This window comes from Anabrus simplex, chromosome 2, assembly GCF_040414725.1.
Source record: "Anabrus simplex isolate iqAnaSimp1 chromosome 2, ASM4041472v1, whole genome shotgun sequence".
NCBI classification, from domain to species: Eukaryota; Metazoa; Arthropoda; class Insecta; order Orthoptera; family Tettigoniidae; genus Anabrus; species Anabrus simplex.
In genome coordinates this window covers 433,604,038-433,619,913 of record NC_090266.1, presented here as the reverse complement: position 1 = coordinate 433,619,913, position 15,876 = coordinate 433,604,038, and positions in this window count along the sequence as shown.

The following is a 15,876-nucleotide window of genomic DNA, read 5'->3' as shown; positions in this document are numbered from 1 at the left end:
CCTTCGTCATTCAATACCGGCATTAACCGTTGTTTATTTACAATAACAATGTTATTGTTTTACGTCCCACAACGAGTGTTATTTCCAAATATTAATAATAATAATAATAATAATGATAATAATAATAATAATAATAATAATAATAATAATAATAATAATAATAATAATAATAATAATAATAATAATAATGAATCTTCATTGTAGATTGTTCTTTCACCGTTCAATCTTCAAGCTCCTATGAATGAAATTTTGTTTTGTTATTTGCTTTACGTCGCACCGATACAGATAGGTCTTATGGCGACGATGAGGCAGGAAGGGGCTAGGAGTGGGAAGGAAGCGGCCGTGGCATTAATTAAGGTACAGCCCCAGCATTTGCCTGGTGTGAAAATGGGAAACAACGGAAAACCATCTTCAGGGCTGCCGATAGTGGGGTTCGAACCCACGATCCCCCGAATACTCGATACTGGCCGCACTTAAGCGACTGCAGCTATCGAGCTCGGTTGTGAATGAACTAAGCGTCCCCACAATCCCTTAAATGTAACATACCCTGTGCCCTCGTTTTAGGGACGAATAGTTGCATGTCTGAAAGATGATGCCTATTCATATTTGTGCACCAGTCGATGACGAGTGGTGTTGGTACCAAGAAGGCAGTATCAGCAGCCTACTGAGTTTGAATGAGGCCTTGTAATAGAAATGGAAGAAGGTGGATGTTCTTTCTTGCGATATTGCAACAACACATGGCAGGGACATTATAAAAGTGCATCGATGTTCGTAACAATGATCACGATAAGGCACTGTGTAAAGAAGACTGGGGTCCGGCTGCACACGGGCCACTACCAATACTTGAAATCTTAAAAAACCGAGTCTAAGCATCGTCGCCTTGTCTTTCCTCCGCTTCTATGACGCTCATTAGTTAGTTAGTTAGTTAGTTAGTTAGTTAGTTAGTTAGTTAGTTAGTTAGTTTGGGACTTCCAAGCCGATGCAATAAAAGCTTGCTCAGTTAATTCGAAAGGACTTGGTTTAGATTCCACGTCAGGAAGTCGGAAAATGTAGAACCAAATCGTCCACTTCTCGAAGGACGCATGGCCCTGAGGTTCGCTCAGCTTTCACCAGCAATTTTTGTAATCAAAGCCGTTCGGGCATAGAAATAACCACTCTATTCCAATTAATCCCAAGATTATGGATAGTAGAACCCTTTATGATCCATTTCCCCAAGACCCTTTGTGGTCGGCACGGATATAACTTGGAAATTTATTTATGTATTGTGAGTATTATTATTTATTATTTATTATTTATTATTTATTATTTATTATTTATTATTTATTATTTATTATTTATTATTTATTATTTATTATTTATTATTTATTATTTATTATTTATTATTTATCATTTATTATGAAGATTGATGTACATCACGTACTTCGTAGGAAATGTTCCGATCCTATCTGCGCAGTCGATTAGTTGTTGGCCTTCTGTTCGCGAAGTGTTCGATTCCAATTGAGAATGGTTTCATGATTTATAAATGTAAAAAATCCGACACGTTAAAGAATTTCGACAGAGCACATTTCTGAGACCTTCACATATTTCAAGACCGATAACACAGGAGAATACATTCAACGAACAATATAAATACCGCTGTTTACATTAGCTACGTGATTCACATGTCGGTGCGTTCTATGTGAAATCGGACAGCAAAATAAAATAATATTTTTACATTTTTAAAAAAGATCTTAGAAAAACAAAGCTGTTGGGGATGTTTATTTCTCCGCAATATCAACATCCTCTGCTCAACAGTCTCCGTAGTTTTACACGTTGAATACAGCACATTTTTTTCGACACTCAACATTTTGAAGAAATATTATGAATGAACAGTTAAACATACGAACTTCATTTCTGTTAAGCAACACATTGCTCCCTTCTTCGACATGACCCCCTCCCCCCACAGTTATACGAGGGTAGATTCTTTTCGTTCTGTGGAACGATTGATTGAAGTCATAGAAATTGGTCAGTACATCGTCGGATAGCTTTTTGAAATCATACATTTGTTTCTTTCAGGAAAATAATTCAGAGATTTTTCAATCACGTAGAGCACTTTTAGCCTAAATTTCACCCCAGATGTTATCAATTAATGGTATTGTTTATAAAACATCTTATCAATTCTTGTAGATTTTTAGAGGGGACAGTATCTTGGAAATTTGACCCCTCAGGAGTTCTCAAACGGAACAGAAGGAAAGAACACGAAGTTGTCACATTTTAACACTATAGTATGTTTTGTATTTTGAAAATCGTGAAGGGGCAAAGAATTTAACTTGGACCGACTGAAGAGGGAACACATACATGTGTTACACTCGGATTCGGTTGAAATTTGGTAGGAATATCCGTGGGACGCAGTAGAATGCTAAGGTGAAAACTGCATGTGCCCAGCGCAAGTTTAAACGCCAAAATTGAACAAATAAATAGTCGTAAAATTAGAAGTGCCGCGGGAGTATCGGGGTTTGGCGGAGAGGTAGGGAGGAGCGAAGCAGCGGACGTGAACCAACCGGGCTGTGTCGAGCTGCGACAGCAGCCAGGCAGCGTATAGTTAGCGCGTTCCCCTTAACTTCCCGACAAGATGTGCAAAACGTAAATATTAAAACAACACATGAAACAAGTATACAAAGGACGACGTTTTAACAACGATGCCAATAAGGTTTGAAAAATTCACGCCCGAGTTCTTCTTACTCGTTGTAATTTTTCAAACCTTATTGGCATCGTTGTTCAAACGTCGTCCTTTGTACACTTGTTTCATGTGCTGTTTTCATATTTACGTTTTGCACATCTGATCGGGAAGTTACGGGGAACGCGCTAACTATACGCTGCCTGGCTGCTGGCGCAGCTCGTTACAGCCTGGTTGGTTCACGTCCGCTGCTTCGCTCCTCCCCACCTCTCCGCCACACCCCGATACTCCCGCGGCACTTCTAATATTACGGCTATTTATTTGTTCAATTTTGGCGTTTAAACGTGCGCTGGGCACAGGCAGTTTTCACCTTAGCATTCTACTGCCTCCCATGAATATTCCTACCAAATTGCAACCGAATACGAGTGTAACACATGTATGTGTTCCCCCGTGAGAAGAAATCCTCTAAGTGGAACCTTACTCAAAGACGTTAGAGTAGCAGCTGAAGAATATCCAATAATCTATTTTGAACAAAGCAATGCTACGGGCTTATTCTATGATGTATTTTTTTAATTTTACTATAAAATCCCTTCACTACCCGATTTAATGAAAATTTAGTAATTTAATGTCCGGCTCCTTGAATAACCGTTCAGTGTCTCGGCCTTCGGTCATCGGGTCCCCGAGATCGAATCCCGACTGGGTAGAGGTATTTTAATCATGAATGATTAATTCGCCTGCCTTGAGGACAGGGAGTCTTTGCTGTCCCCAAAATTTCTGAAACTCACACGCCCACACAACACTACTATCCAACACAATAACACGCAATTTTCCATACATGTCAGACACCGCTCAGCTTAATCGGAGGGTCTGACTTATAAGGCTTACAGCCAGCTGTAATAGCCACACGAAATTATTGTATACTCTGAATGAATACTACATATTTAAAGTCCCTTCAGTTACAAACGATTTTGTGAGATTTCTGTGTAGAAATTTTGACCTGAAGTGATTGTTCCTTAATGGTTCATAAATCTACTGAAGCAGCTCCGATAAGGTTCATAAATCTACCACATGGTCTTAAATGCTAACTGACGAGCTCTGGAATAGGACCCGCAAATCTGATCATAAGTTTGCGTCGAACAACGACAGTGCCCAACTGATCTGAAATACACCTTATAAATAACTGCACATACTGAACACGATTGTATTTTTCGTTCTTTGTCTCCACCGTATATGAATTCTACTATGAATGGCGTGATGACTGAATGCCTTCTTACGCAGGCGGTCTTTGTTGGAGTCCCGCCCAATGCATGTGGAATTCTTAAAATGAAGGGTCATGTCTCACCGATTTATGGTTGAAGTTAATCTCCAGTTCTGGTAGCTATGATCCATGATCAGGTTATCAACTGCCGTACACAACCACAGACATGCCTATTTGCTTGCTTCAAATCGAAATCAGTTTATGTTTTAAGAACGTTTGGGAACAAAAGACTCTTAGCAATCGATTTCTTAACTCGTTGAAGAACTCTATCTCATGAGAATTTCCGGTATTGTGTTGACTCGATAGGGTATGATGGAGATTAAACTTATCACATCATTTTTTATAACAACATGCGCAGGGTTACGGTCACAAACGGCACGTCTGATAGCAATCACCGAGGCACATGAAGTGCCATTTGTTCTATAAACTTAAGTAATAACAGTGACTATTACCATACCAACATCTTTCTTTGGAGCTGATGACGTTGATGTAAGGCCCCTTAACCCTGAACTTGTGAGGCGCGTTCTGCTAGACCGCAAAAATAGGCCTAATCTCAAACTTAAATGCGTGACCTTCTGTAGTTCGTCCACAAACATTTATTTTGACTACCTACCTAATTTCTGAGTCTCTTCAGGACAGTACTCCTCTGTCAGTTGGAAACTGTTAGGCCTACGAATTAGTGCGTCGCAAAATTTTCCATTACTACCTTATATAGAACCTAGTAGTTTGAGGTTCGCATTCACCATGCGTGTTAATTTGTATAAAACATGTGGCTAATAAATTGAACTAATAATTCACTTATCCTTAAATAATTGTTTGCCTTGTGTGGCTGTCAGTGAAAGTAATCCCACCGAGCAACAGGCTGCGCAGTTTGGTCATGTAGCTGTCGGCTTACATTCGGGAGTTATTGGGTTCAAACCACACTGTCGGCAGCCCTGAAGATCGTTTTCCGTGGTTTCCCATTTTCATTCCAGAGAAATGCTAGGGCTGCACCGTAATCAAGTTTACGGCCAGTTACTTCCACCACTAGCTCTTTCCTACGTCATCGGGCCACAAAACCTATCTGCGACGGTCCGACTTAAAGCAATTACTTTCAAAGGATCAAATAATCCATCAGTGGTGTCTGTGACCACACCTCACAAGGAACGTTCCAGCAATACGACCTCAAAATTTACATTTAAATGTAAATAATAATAATAATAATAATAATAATAATAATAATAATAATAATAATAATAATTGCCCGCCTCTGTGGTGTAGTGGTTAGTGTGATTAGCCGCCATCCCCGGAGGCCCGGGTACGATTCCCGGTTCTGCAACGGCATTTCAAAAGTGGTACGATGGCTGGAACGGGGTCCATTCAGCCTCGGAAGGTCAACTGGGTAGACCAAACTCAGCCATCCTCGAAGTGGTTTTCCGTGGTTTCCCACTTCTCCTCCAGGCAAATGCCGGAATGGTACCTAACTTAAGGCCATGGCCACTTCCCTCGCATTTCCTTGGCTATCCCTTCCGATCTTCCCATTCCCCACCAAGAAGGCCCCTGTCCAGCATAGCAGGTGAGGTTGCCTGGGCGAGTTACTGGTCCTCCTCCTCCCCAGCTTTATCCAACAACCCGAAGTCTTACGCGCCAGGACACTGCCCTTGGGGCGGTAGAGTGGGATGGGATCCCTCACTACTGAGTCCGAGGGAAAAACCAACTCTGGACGGTAAACGGGTTAAGAAAGAAAGAAAGAAAGAAGGAAAGAAAGAAAGAAAGAAAGAAAGAAAGAAAGAAAGAAAGAAAGAAATAATAATAATAATAATAATAATAATAATAATAATAATAATAATAATAATAATATCGTCATCATCATTCACGTGAATAGAAATATAATCATTTCATACTTCCTTTCATTCCTCGAAGAACAGGCTTTTGCAACATGTCTACTATACATTTCTTCAGAGCATCTGAATGTATTGGCAATACTAACCTATTCCTCTTGGAAGTCAGGAAAGTTTAAACTTTCTTCAGCTTCTCCCGGGTTTACAGTCAATGGGTTTAAGGCCGGATGTCCTTCCTGGGAGGAAATTCCGTCATGGTATCGATTGAGAATCGAACCTCACTCTGCGAGTGGCAAGTCAGCAGTGAAACTACTTCAGCAGTCCCCCTTAGAAATGTATAATGTTGTTGTTGTTGTTGTTAATGATGTTATTGACTTTTGGTTTCACTAAAACCTACGTGCCAATAAATCCACCGATACGAAGTAGGTGTATTTGAGCACTTAAAATAAATACCAACGGAGTTAGAAGGTTCGAATTAGTTAACGTGGGTTCTACTATCTAAGCTAATATGCCCGATAAAATGTTGTTGTTATCGTGAATGGGCCGCGCAACATATAATTCGCATGAGCAATATTACCTGATATAATAATAATTTCTTATGGCTATTTCTAGCCCCACCGGGCGAGTTGGTCGTGCGGTTACTGGCGCGCAGCTGTTGGGTGTTTCTAACGTTACTATCTCTTTTCAGTTAGAGATTGCAACACAGCATTCCTAGAGGACATGCACGGGCAGCTTATCGCCATTTTTCGGACTTTGTGAAAGGTCGAATCATTGCCATGAGGATTATGGAAGCCTCAGACCGACAGACTGCGCAGACAGTTGGCTGTAATGCTGTGACTACAGAATGAGTAGTGACGATATGGACTCAGCACTACAATGCGGCACGAGGAGCAGGCACGGATCCATCCAGAAGGACTACACCACGGGAAGATCGTAGGATTGGTCGGCTGGCTCTGACGAACAGAAGGATGACAACAGCTGAAATCCGGGCAGAGATTAGGGGCAGAGTGACACCACGAACCGTCGGGAACAGATTACTGGAAGCTGGGTTGAGAGTTCAAGTTGCCATGCGTTATTTACCGCTGACACCAAACCACAGACAACGGAGACATGCATGGTGTAGAGCGAAAATCAACTGGAACATTGAGTGGCATTCGGTGGTGTTCAGCGATAAGTTTCGGTTCTGTTTGTGGCGGTCAGATCGACGTGAACATGTCTGTAGACGACCTGCTTAAAGGTCACAGAAAGCAGCGACTAGCGAGGTGCATACCTCTCCAACTCCTAGAATCATGGTGTGGGGAGCTACTGGATATGACAACAGGACGGATTTGGTACTTACTGAAGCGAGGTTTAATGCTCGCCAGTGTGTGGCAAGAATGACAAACCCTGTTTCCATACCCTTCGCGACGGGGGCACAAAATGGCACATTCCAGCAGAATAATGCAAGAGCCCACACTGCACTTCTCACCAGAATCGCCTTGGTGAATTTATGGATCCTTGACTGGGCTGCTCGGTCCTCTGATTTGTCATCCATAGAGCATATCTGGGATGTGATGGGAAGTCGTATATGGTCACATTAGCCTCAAGCCAGCAATTTCATGAACTGACATAGCATGTGTTTCAGGCATGGTAAGAAATCCCTCAAAATTATATTCGGAGGCTGTCTGCTTCCATGCCACGCTAAATACAAGAGTATATTCGTGCCCTTGAGGTCATACCTCATACTGACCATGATTATGACGGATAGTTCCGAATAGACTGAAAATTTAATATTTTAATACCTGTTATGTAATGAACATCTCCACAAAGTTTGATAAATATCGGAGTGGTACTTCACGGTGTAACACTTTTCATTACCGCTTGTGTATATTCTCCACTTCAATCTCAAACGAGGAATTCCAAATTTCCATATCATCAGAGTAGCACTTCAATTCTGTATGCTCTAAGGCACTCACACCCCTCCCCCACCCCCCACCGCCCGCCCTCACAACGCTAAGTCACCCTACATGCTTCTCTTAGTTACACTCCACCGGGAAGGTTGTTCACATTGCGCGCAAGGTTCTATTGGTTTCTACTTGAATTGGGAGTATTCCTCATAGCACAGCAAAATTCATTATATTAGAAGAATGTAGAACAATCTTTATCAACATTTAACTTCTGTTTTGGATTTATTGGACATTATGCAAGAAAGATTCCCTCTGCGCCAATGTTGAACTTTATATCTCCACCTGAAGACACAATCCGAATTCTAGAAACTCAATAGAAGCATTTGGATTTTGCTTTAAAACCGACGTATTACATGTTTAAATGTGCAATTTTAGAGTGTTCGCCAACAGAGCTTATTTTACTCATTTTGCAATAATTGTATGATAAATATTCTTATAGTTTAATTGTATGTGACACAAATCCAAAATTTTATTTGTCACTGATAAGCATAACACGTATCACATCCTAAACAGTTAATTGGTTCACCATTTTATATGTACATCATTCCATCACATATTCAGTTCATTCTTTTATATTCATTCCACCATGTAATTCTGCTTTGGGACTTTAGCATATCCGTATGCATCTTGGCTAGGCTGATGATGACCCACACAGGGTCGAAACTAGTACCTCGTAATATATTGTAATGTTGTTATAAACATCGCAATTACTGTAAATGTACTGAGTACGTGGATTAAACCGTTGTACTTTATTTTATGTGTCACCTTACATGGACATGAACACCATCTACGTGCACCAATTGCTTTACCCTATATCTTCTCTTCATCAGCTACTAACTCCTGTTAGAGGCACTTTCCCTTCAGTTGTGTGCGTAATGCAAGTTCTCCAAATAGAGGCGAGACGCGTCCCAAGGAAATAATTAGAAAATGTAAACACTTTCTTTCTTTTCTAATTACTTTCATGTAGATCCAGTGCTCTCCCAAACCAATTCCGCTCCATGAGCTTCGATCTCAAATTGGTGTATAGGTCTTTCAAGCGGCAAGGAAACAGAGATACACATATTCGCTTTCAAGTTCGCGTCAGCTGAAATAGCTGCTCAATATACCAGCACTTCACTTTGCATTTTTGTACATGCTTATTAATTTTTTATAGCTAACGACACTGTTGCTATCGTTGTTCTCATTTCTTCGAGTACGTAGAATGTCTTTAAAAATAGGAATTGTTCTAATTTCGTGTACTATTTGTATTTGTAATTTATACGGATGTTCGGCTTATTGGGACTTTAAAGTTAAGGTTGAGTTGTTCGTTATAGGAATCTTTCGGGGCTTTTTGGGCCTAACATTCAATTAGGAAGAACGCAAGACCTTACCAAGGAAGGTTAGACAAAAATGAATAAGTTTAAATGGCAGCTACAATTAAATGGAAATAAGGTTAATACTTCGTTGGGGCAACTTCTCTGCTACGCACATCACGCAATCTGTGACAATCTGAAGGATGCACAAAAGTCTATCAATTTTTAGATGATGCCAGATAAGGGTGTCATTCTGAGATATTGTACACATAAGATAATGTGTTAATACATCCTAATATTCTTTAGGTAAACGGATTTAAAATAAAGTATTCAACTTGATTGCAACTAAAGATTCTCAAATTGATTATGCCAGGGTTTCCAGTACTAAGTCGAACGGGATTAAAAGTCCTGTAGGAAGAACAAATTATAGACATGCTTCATTCAGATGCAATTACCTTACGGATGCAGCATATTTCAACTTCCGAAATATACTACCATTGTATCACTGATGCCTTAGGCCTAATTATGACAATTCTACATAGGTCTAGCATTCAATGGATCAGTGATCGTCGGTATTGTGTACTTTTATTTAAATGCTTTCTAACGAACATCCAATTATTGCAGTTCACAGGAATATATAGCGCATCAACACTGAATTATAGATAAATTCAGACAGCATTCCGAACAGAGTATACAATTTTTTTCTCTTTCTTGGTAAATTATTGCAGAACTGCTTATGGGTATTCCATGTTTGAGGCATCTGCATGATAGTTATCCGGATTTCCAAATAGCGCCATCATAAATTACAAAGAAAGCAACAGTATCGCTATATTGAATCTTACTCTGCAATGGGAAGACTGGGCTAGAGTGCCATCGTTATCCTCACTGATCCAGGAAGATATATGCAGTGTCACTGATCACATTCATCGCACCTACAAGCACCGATCGCATCATTAAAGCCATTACTGAACCTTACATTGACAGTCATAACTGGGACGCAGAAATCACTGAAGTTACGTATTAGTTCAGTCCTTGCCTCTTTACAAATGTGAAAAAACTGCATTCATCAAGAGAAGTCACACCTATACGCAATTAATATTATGGATTTTATACTGTGATAGTGTTTCTAACGCTGAATTTAGCCTACTCTTTTGCTGTACTCTCTCATAAATATACCAATGGTTGATGTAGCCTCGATTACACATTTCTGCAGTTGACACAGATCCCTTACAGTACAAGATTAAACCGATTTTGTTGTTTCTTCGTCAGTGAACGGAAGGATATTCAATATGAAGTTAATGCTAGTACTTTTGGGCGAAACGTTAAGAAACATAAGAAGAACGAATGAACTGGGACTCAAAACATTCATCAAATGATCATTATGAACAATTAAAATACTAAGAGTCTTGATGAAGTTTGGATTGGTTTACTCTGTGGAGTGAAAATAGAAGTAACATTTAACATGACTAAAATCTATAATGAGTAATACTCATCTCACTCGAAAAATGTCTCGTAGAACAGTGAAAAGAATTAATTACCAGTACCGGCAGTGGATGTAAAGTTATCGTTAAATTAGTATAAGCCAACTGGTTTATAGTCCCATATTCGTAAGCAAGGGAGAAACATACCTCTACATTCATTCATATCAAAAAACAAAATACTTGGAGGAATATAAATTAATATTCCATTGATGATGACGACGACGATTGCTGTTTTACGGGGACAAATAGCAAGGTAATCGGCTCCTGAATCTTTGAACTGACTATTACTTGGTAACGTGATAGCTAAATGACTTAGTAAATGGTTTCTCAGCAAGGTGGCCACTGTTTGATTCCCAACCATGTGACATTCTTCACATGGATTCTATTTCTTTTAGAATTGGCTTTACGTCGCACCGACACAGATAGGTCTCATGGCGAAAATTTCTAATAATAATGTTATTGGCTTTGCGTCCCACTAACTACTTTTACGGTTTTCGGAGACGCTGAGGTGCCGTTATTTAGTCCCGCGGGAATTCTTTTACGTCCCAGTTAATCTACTGACATGAGGCCGACGTGTCTGAGCACCTTCAAATACCAATGAACTGAACCAGGACCGAACCTGCCAAGTTGGGGTCAGAAGGCCAGCGCCTCAACCCCACATGGTTTCTGAAAGTCCTGCAGCTGTGATCACAATATCGACATTCACGTAAAACTACAAGCGTGAATTGCTTATACTAATACTATAGACAGCTCCGACGTAAATTATTTTAATTTGTGTTATTCCATGCCACCATATGATGCTGAACTAAAAATATTTTTGGTGCTATACCAAAATTGAAACCCTGCAAAATATATATGCGCCGATCTTAGACTAAATGTATAAAAATCTCAGAACCTCTTCTAAACAGATATTCGGTTTGGTGTCTTAATAACAATCCTACAATTACATTATGACAGGTCCATTAATTCTGAGTTGTACTAAAGTTTCTTAAATATAACCATTCTGCGTTTCAAAAGACAAGAGATTTCCATAGGATGAAGTAAACTCTGCACAACGCTGAAGTATTTAAACAGAGCAAGTGGCTGCGTGGTTTTGGTCACTTAGATACCAGGATGAATTAGGGGAGATAGTGGGTTCCAGCCCAGACGATGGTTTTCCGTGATTTCTCAGGAAAATGATGGGGCTGTACTTAATGGAAGTCCACGCTCGCTTCCTTCCCACTTCGATCCCTCTCCTGTCTGATCGCTCCCATAAGTCCTCTCCGTGGTGGTGTGACGTTTTTTTTGGCCAACTCTAGTTGCTTACTTATGATTGATCTCCTGCAGTTTCCTCGAAGTGTAACATTTAATCACTTATTTGCATTTAGCAGATATAAATATTGATAGTTTACCACTGCGAAAGATAAAAGTGCTCACTGGTTAACGTGACAACTAAAATATGTGCTTTAATACAACAACAATAATAATAATAATAATAATAATATTAATAATAATAATAATAATAATAATAATAATCATCTTCATCATAATAATTATGGTTTATGTCCCCTGCTACTATTACAGTTTTTACATACGCCCAGGTCCCGGAATTTTTCCCGTACGAGATAATTTTGCGTGTTGGTAAATCTACCGACGTGAGTCTGGTGTATTCGAGCACCTTCATATACCACCGGACTGAGGCAGGATCGAACCGACCAAACTGGGCAACTTCGAGCAACACAGTCCAGCTATTATTATTATTATTATTATTATTATTACTATTACTATTACTATTACTATTACTATTACTATTACTATTACTATTACTATTACTATTACTATTACTATTACTATTTTACAACCTGCTTCACGTCGCACCGACACAGATATGTCTTACGGCGACGATGGAAGGAAAAAAGGCTAGGAGTGGGAAGGAAGCGGCTATGGCATTAAGGTACGTCCCCAGCATTTGGCTGGTTTGAAAATGGGAAATCACAGAAAACCATCTTCAGGGCTGCCGACAGTGGAGTTCGAGCCCACTATCTCCCGAAAACTGGATACTACCCGCACTTACGCGACTGCAGCTATCAAGCTCGGTATTATTATCCTAGACCTATTATTATTTTCTAAATGAATGTGAGAGAATTATTTCCTGCAGTTATCACATAATCTTTAAGTTACCTATACATTGTCTAGTACTGAAAGTTGAACTTCCCAAATGTTTGCGATGAAAGTATTACTGCAAGATTCATATGCCTACATGAGGAATCAACAGTAAGGTTACAGGTGACATAACCGCCATTGGTGTAAGTGAAGACCAAAGGACTGCGACACTTGTCTATATAGTCCATAGTTCTTCCATGACATAATGAATCAACGGCAAATTGATTCCGTAGTTAGCTGGGTCAGAAATAAGTTTTAAATGTATAAGTTTTTGTGGTTTTCTTATAACTGCATAGCCTTTGGTGGCGCTATTTGAGGATCCACCCAGCCTCTGGGCTGATGACCTAACATACAGACAAGTAAAGCTTCTCAGTAGAAGGGAAAATAGGTGAATGACTTGCAAGACGAAATTCTTATTTTTTTACGAAACGCCATGAAATACTAGAAAATGGACGTTTTCTGGCGACAACATCTACGATTCTAATACTTGTAAGATGATACTTCATTCCAAAATGTTCACATTAAGTATATGTTTCCATCTGGAGAAACTACATGCGGCATATATATATCACTATAAGTATCAGCTAGAGTGAAACATGAAATATGCTTTAATATAAAAATATCTTGCCAATGGTCTAGAAAGAAGTGAGAAACTTCAAATACCTGCGTAGGAAATGTTTTTTAAATTTTCTGTTCACGTAATGAAGGCACTTCTCCGTCATACAAATTAGCACCATCAAAGACGTAAATATTATTCTTCGCAGTGGGAAATAGAACCTTTTTTCAGTGATTACGCTTTTCAGTAAGATATGATTATTACTATTATTATTTTTGCTAGTGGCCTTACGTTGCACCGACAGGAGTTGGAAGCCTAGGAGTTGGAAGGAAGTGGCAGTGGCTTTAATTAAGGTACAGCCCCAACATTTGCCTGGTGTGGAAATGGGAAAGCACGGGAAACAATTTTCAGGGCTTCCGACAGTGGAATTCGAACCCACTATCTCCCGGATGCGAGCTCACAGCGGCGCGCCTCTATACGCACGGCCAATTCGCCTGGTGTTATTACTATTATCATTAATAATAAATCTCTTCGAGATGAATTTATAATGTCACATGACAAAAGGTGATCGAGGAAATGAATCACATTTCTTGAGATGAACACGTTTAATGTTCATTTAATGCTCATGGCCTTATAACATATTAAATTACCAGAAACGTCCGTGAAATGAGTTCTACAATGTTGCAATAAATCAGCTGAATAGTCTCTTGGATTTAATCATGGACGATCGATTCCGTCGGGATTCACACCTGCGACCTCGAACACAGAAGGTGGGCGCTTAGAATGTTTTAGTCTTTTTTTTTGTTTGCGATTTGCTTTACGTCGCACCAACACAGATAGGTCGTTGGCGATGATGGGATAGGAAAGACCTAGGAATAGGAAGGAAGCGGCCGTGGCCTCAATTAAAGTACAGCCCCAGCATTTGCCTGGTGTGAAAATGGGAAACCACGGAAAACCACCTTCAGGGATGCCGACAGTGGGGTTCGAACCCACTATCTCCCGATTACTGGATACTGGCCGCACTTAAGCGACTGCAGCTCTCGAGCTCGGTAAAATGTTTGTTTTAGTACCCGGCTAGTCAAGTGGTGTACATCAACTGATTGTTGCAATAGATCTCAGCCGAATAAGTTATCTGTAAGTGATTTCACGAAATGTAATTATACATTTTCATGATTTTCTTTATATGAGAGAAGGTAAATATGATCAAATGATTTCCTCCATGTAAAACTGACTTCAATTTTGTACAACTGAAATGAATAAAACGCACAATCGAAATATTCTAACGAGGTAAGAAAACGTAAATGAGTTTATCTAGAAAATGTTGTCGTCATGTCTAATGGTTTTGTACTGTATACCAAGAGAGGAAGATATAACTGCAACCCTTCTAAAACTGTGTAACTACGCACTCTCTATCTAAAAGTGCTGAAATATAACGGAGCAAGAGAATTGCTTACTTTTAAATAAGTTGAATAATTGTGGCTAATTGATCTTAGCGGCCGATGACCTAGATGCTACTAGATATTAGGCCCCTTTAAACGACAAACATCTTTTCTTCTATAGCTATTCCCACAACTGTGGGCCAGGAATCGAGCCCGGTACCTTCCGATTCGAAGGGCAGTACGATGACCATTCAGCCAACGAGTCGGACCTTTAAACAACAAGTACCTTCACCACCATTATCATCCATTTGAGCTAATTGCAGTGACTAATAAATATGGAAGTAAAGAAGGTATATCTTGACTACTGTTACAAGACATTTTTGCTTGTTGTGAACAAGTCAATGGATTACTTTTTGATACAATCGACCTGTGAAATGAAATGGCGTACGACTTTTAGTGCCGGGAGTGTCCGAGGACATGTTCGGCTCGCCAGGTGCAGGTCTTTTTATTTGACGCCAGTAGGTGACCTGCGCGTCGTGATGAGGATGAAATGATGATGAAGACGACACATACACCCAGCCCCCGGTCCAACGAAATTAACCAATCATGGTTAAAATTCCCGACCCTGCCGGGAATCGAACCAGGGACCCCTGTGACCAAAGGCCAGCACGCTAACCATTTAGCCATGGAGACGCACATCTAGCTGTAATTATCAAGATATAGAACGATGAATAATAAACTAACACCATACAATGAAACGCATACTTTAATGGACATTGATCTTGAGAACACCAGTAGTTAGGAACGTTAAGTGCATGTGTCGGTATCGGAAAGAAATTGTTGTATAACTTATTAAATTAATCTGAGAAGCCAAGTGTAAGCGCGTAAGCACCGATAGAAACAGAAACAATTAGACAGGTGGGGTCAAATCGCAACCCCAGCCATACTTAGCATGGTAGTCAGTGATGAATATACCAGGATAGAGCCTTTCCCACCGGCCATTGCCATAGGCTTACACTTCCTAGATCGAATTTATCACAATTATATAGATTAGGAACCACACAAAAAGAACATACATTTTTCTTAATTATGTACATGTTGGTGACGAAGAAGATCGCGATAATCCTAGGACCAAAAACTGGAGAATAACAACAGCTCTTGCGGGCAGAAACACACAATACTGACATTATCAAGATATGAAACGATCAATATCAAACCAACTTCAGACATAATACAGAAACACATAAGTTAAAGCTGGCGTTCAAGAGGACGAATTAGGACAAATATGCATTTATAGGACGAGTAGTAAGGGACTGGAATAATTTATCACGGGAAATATTCGGTAA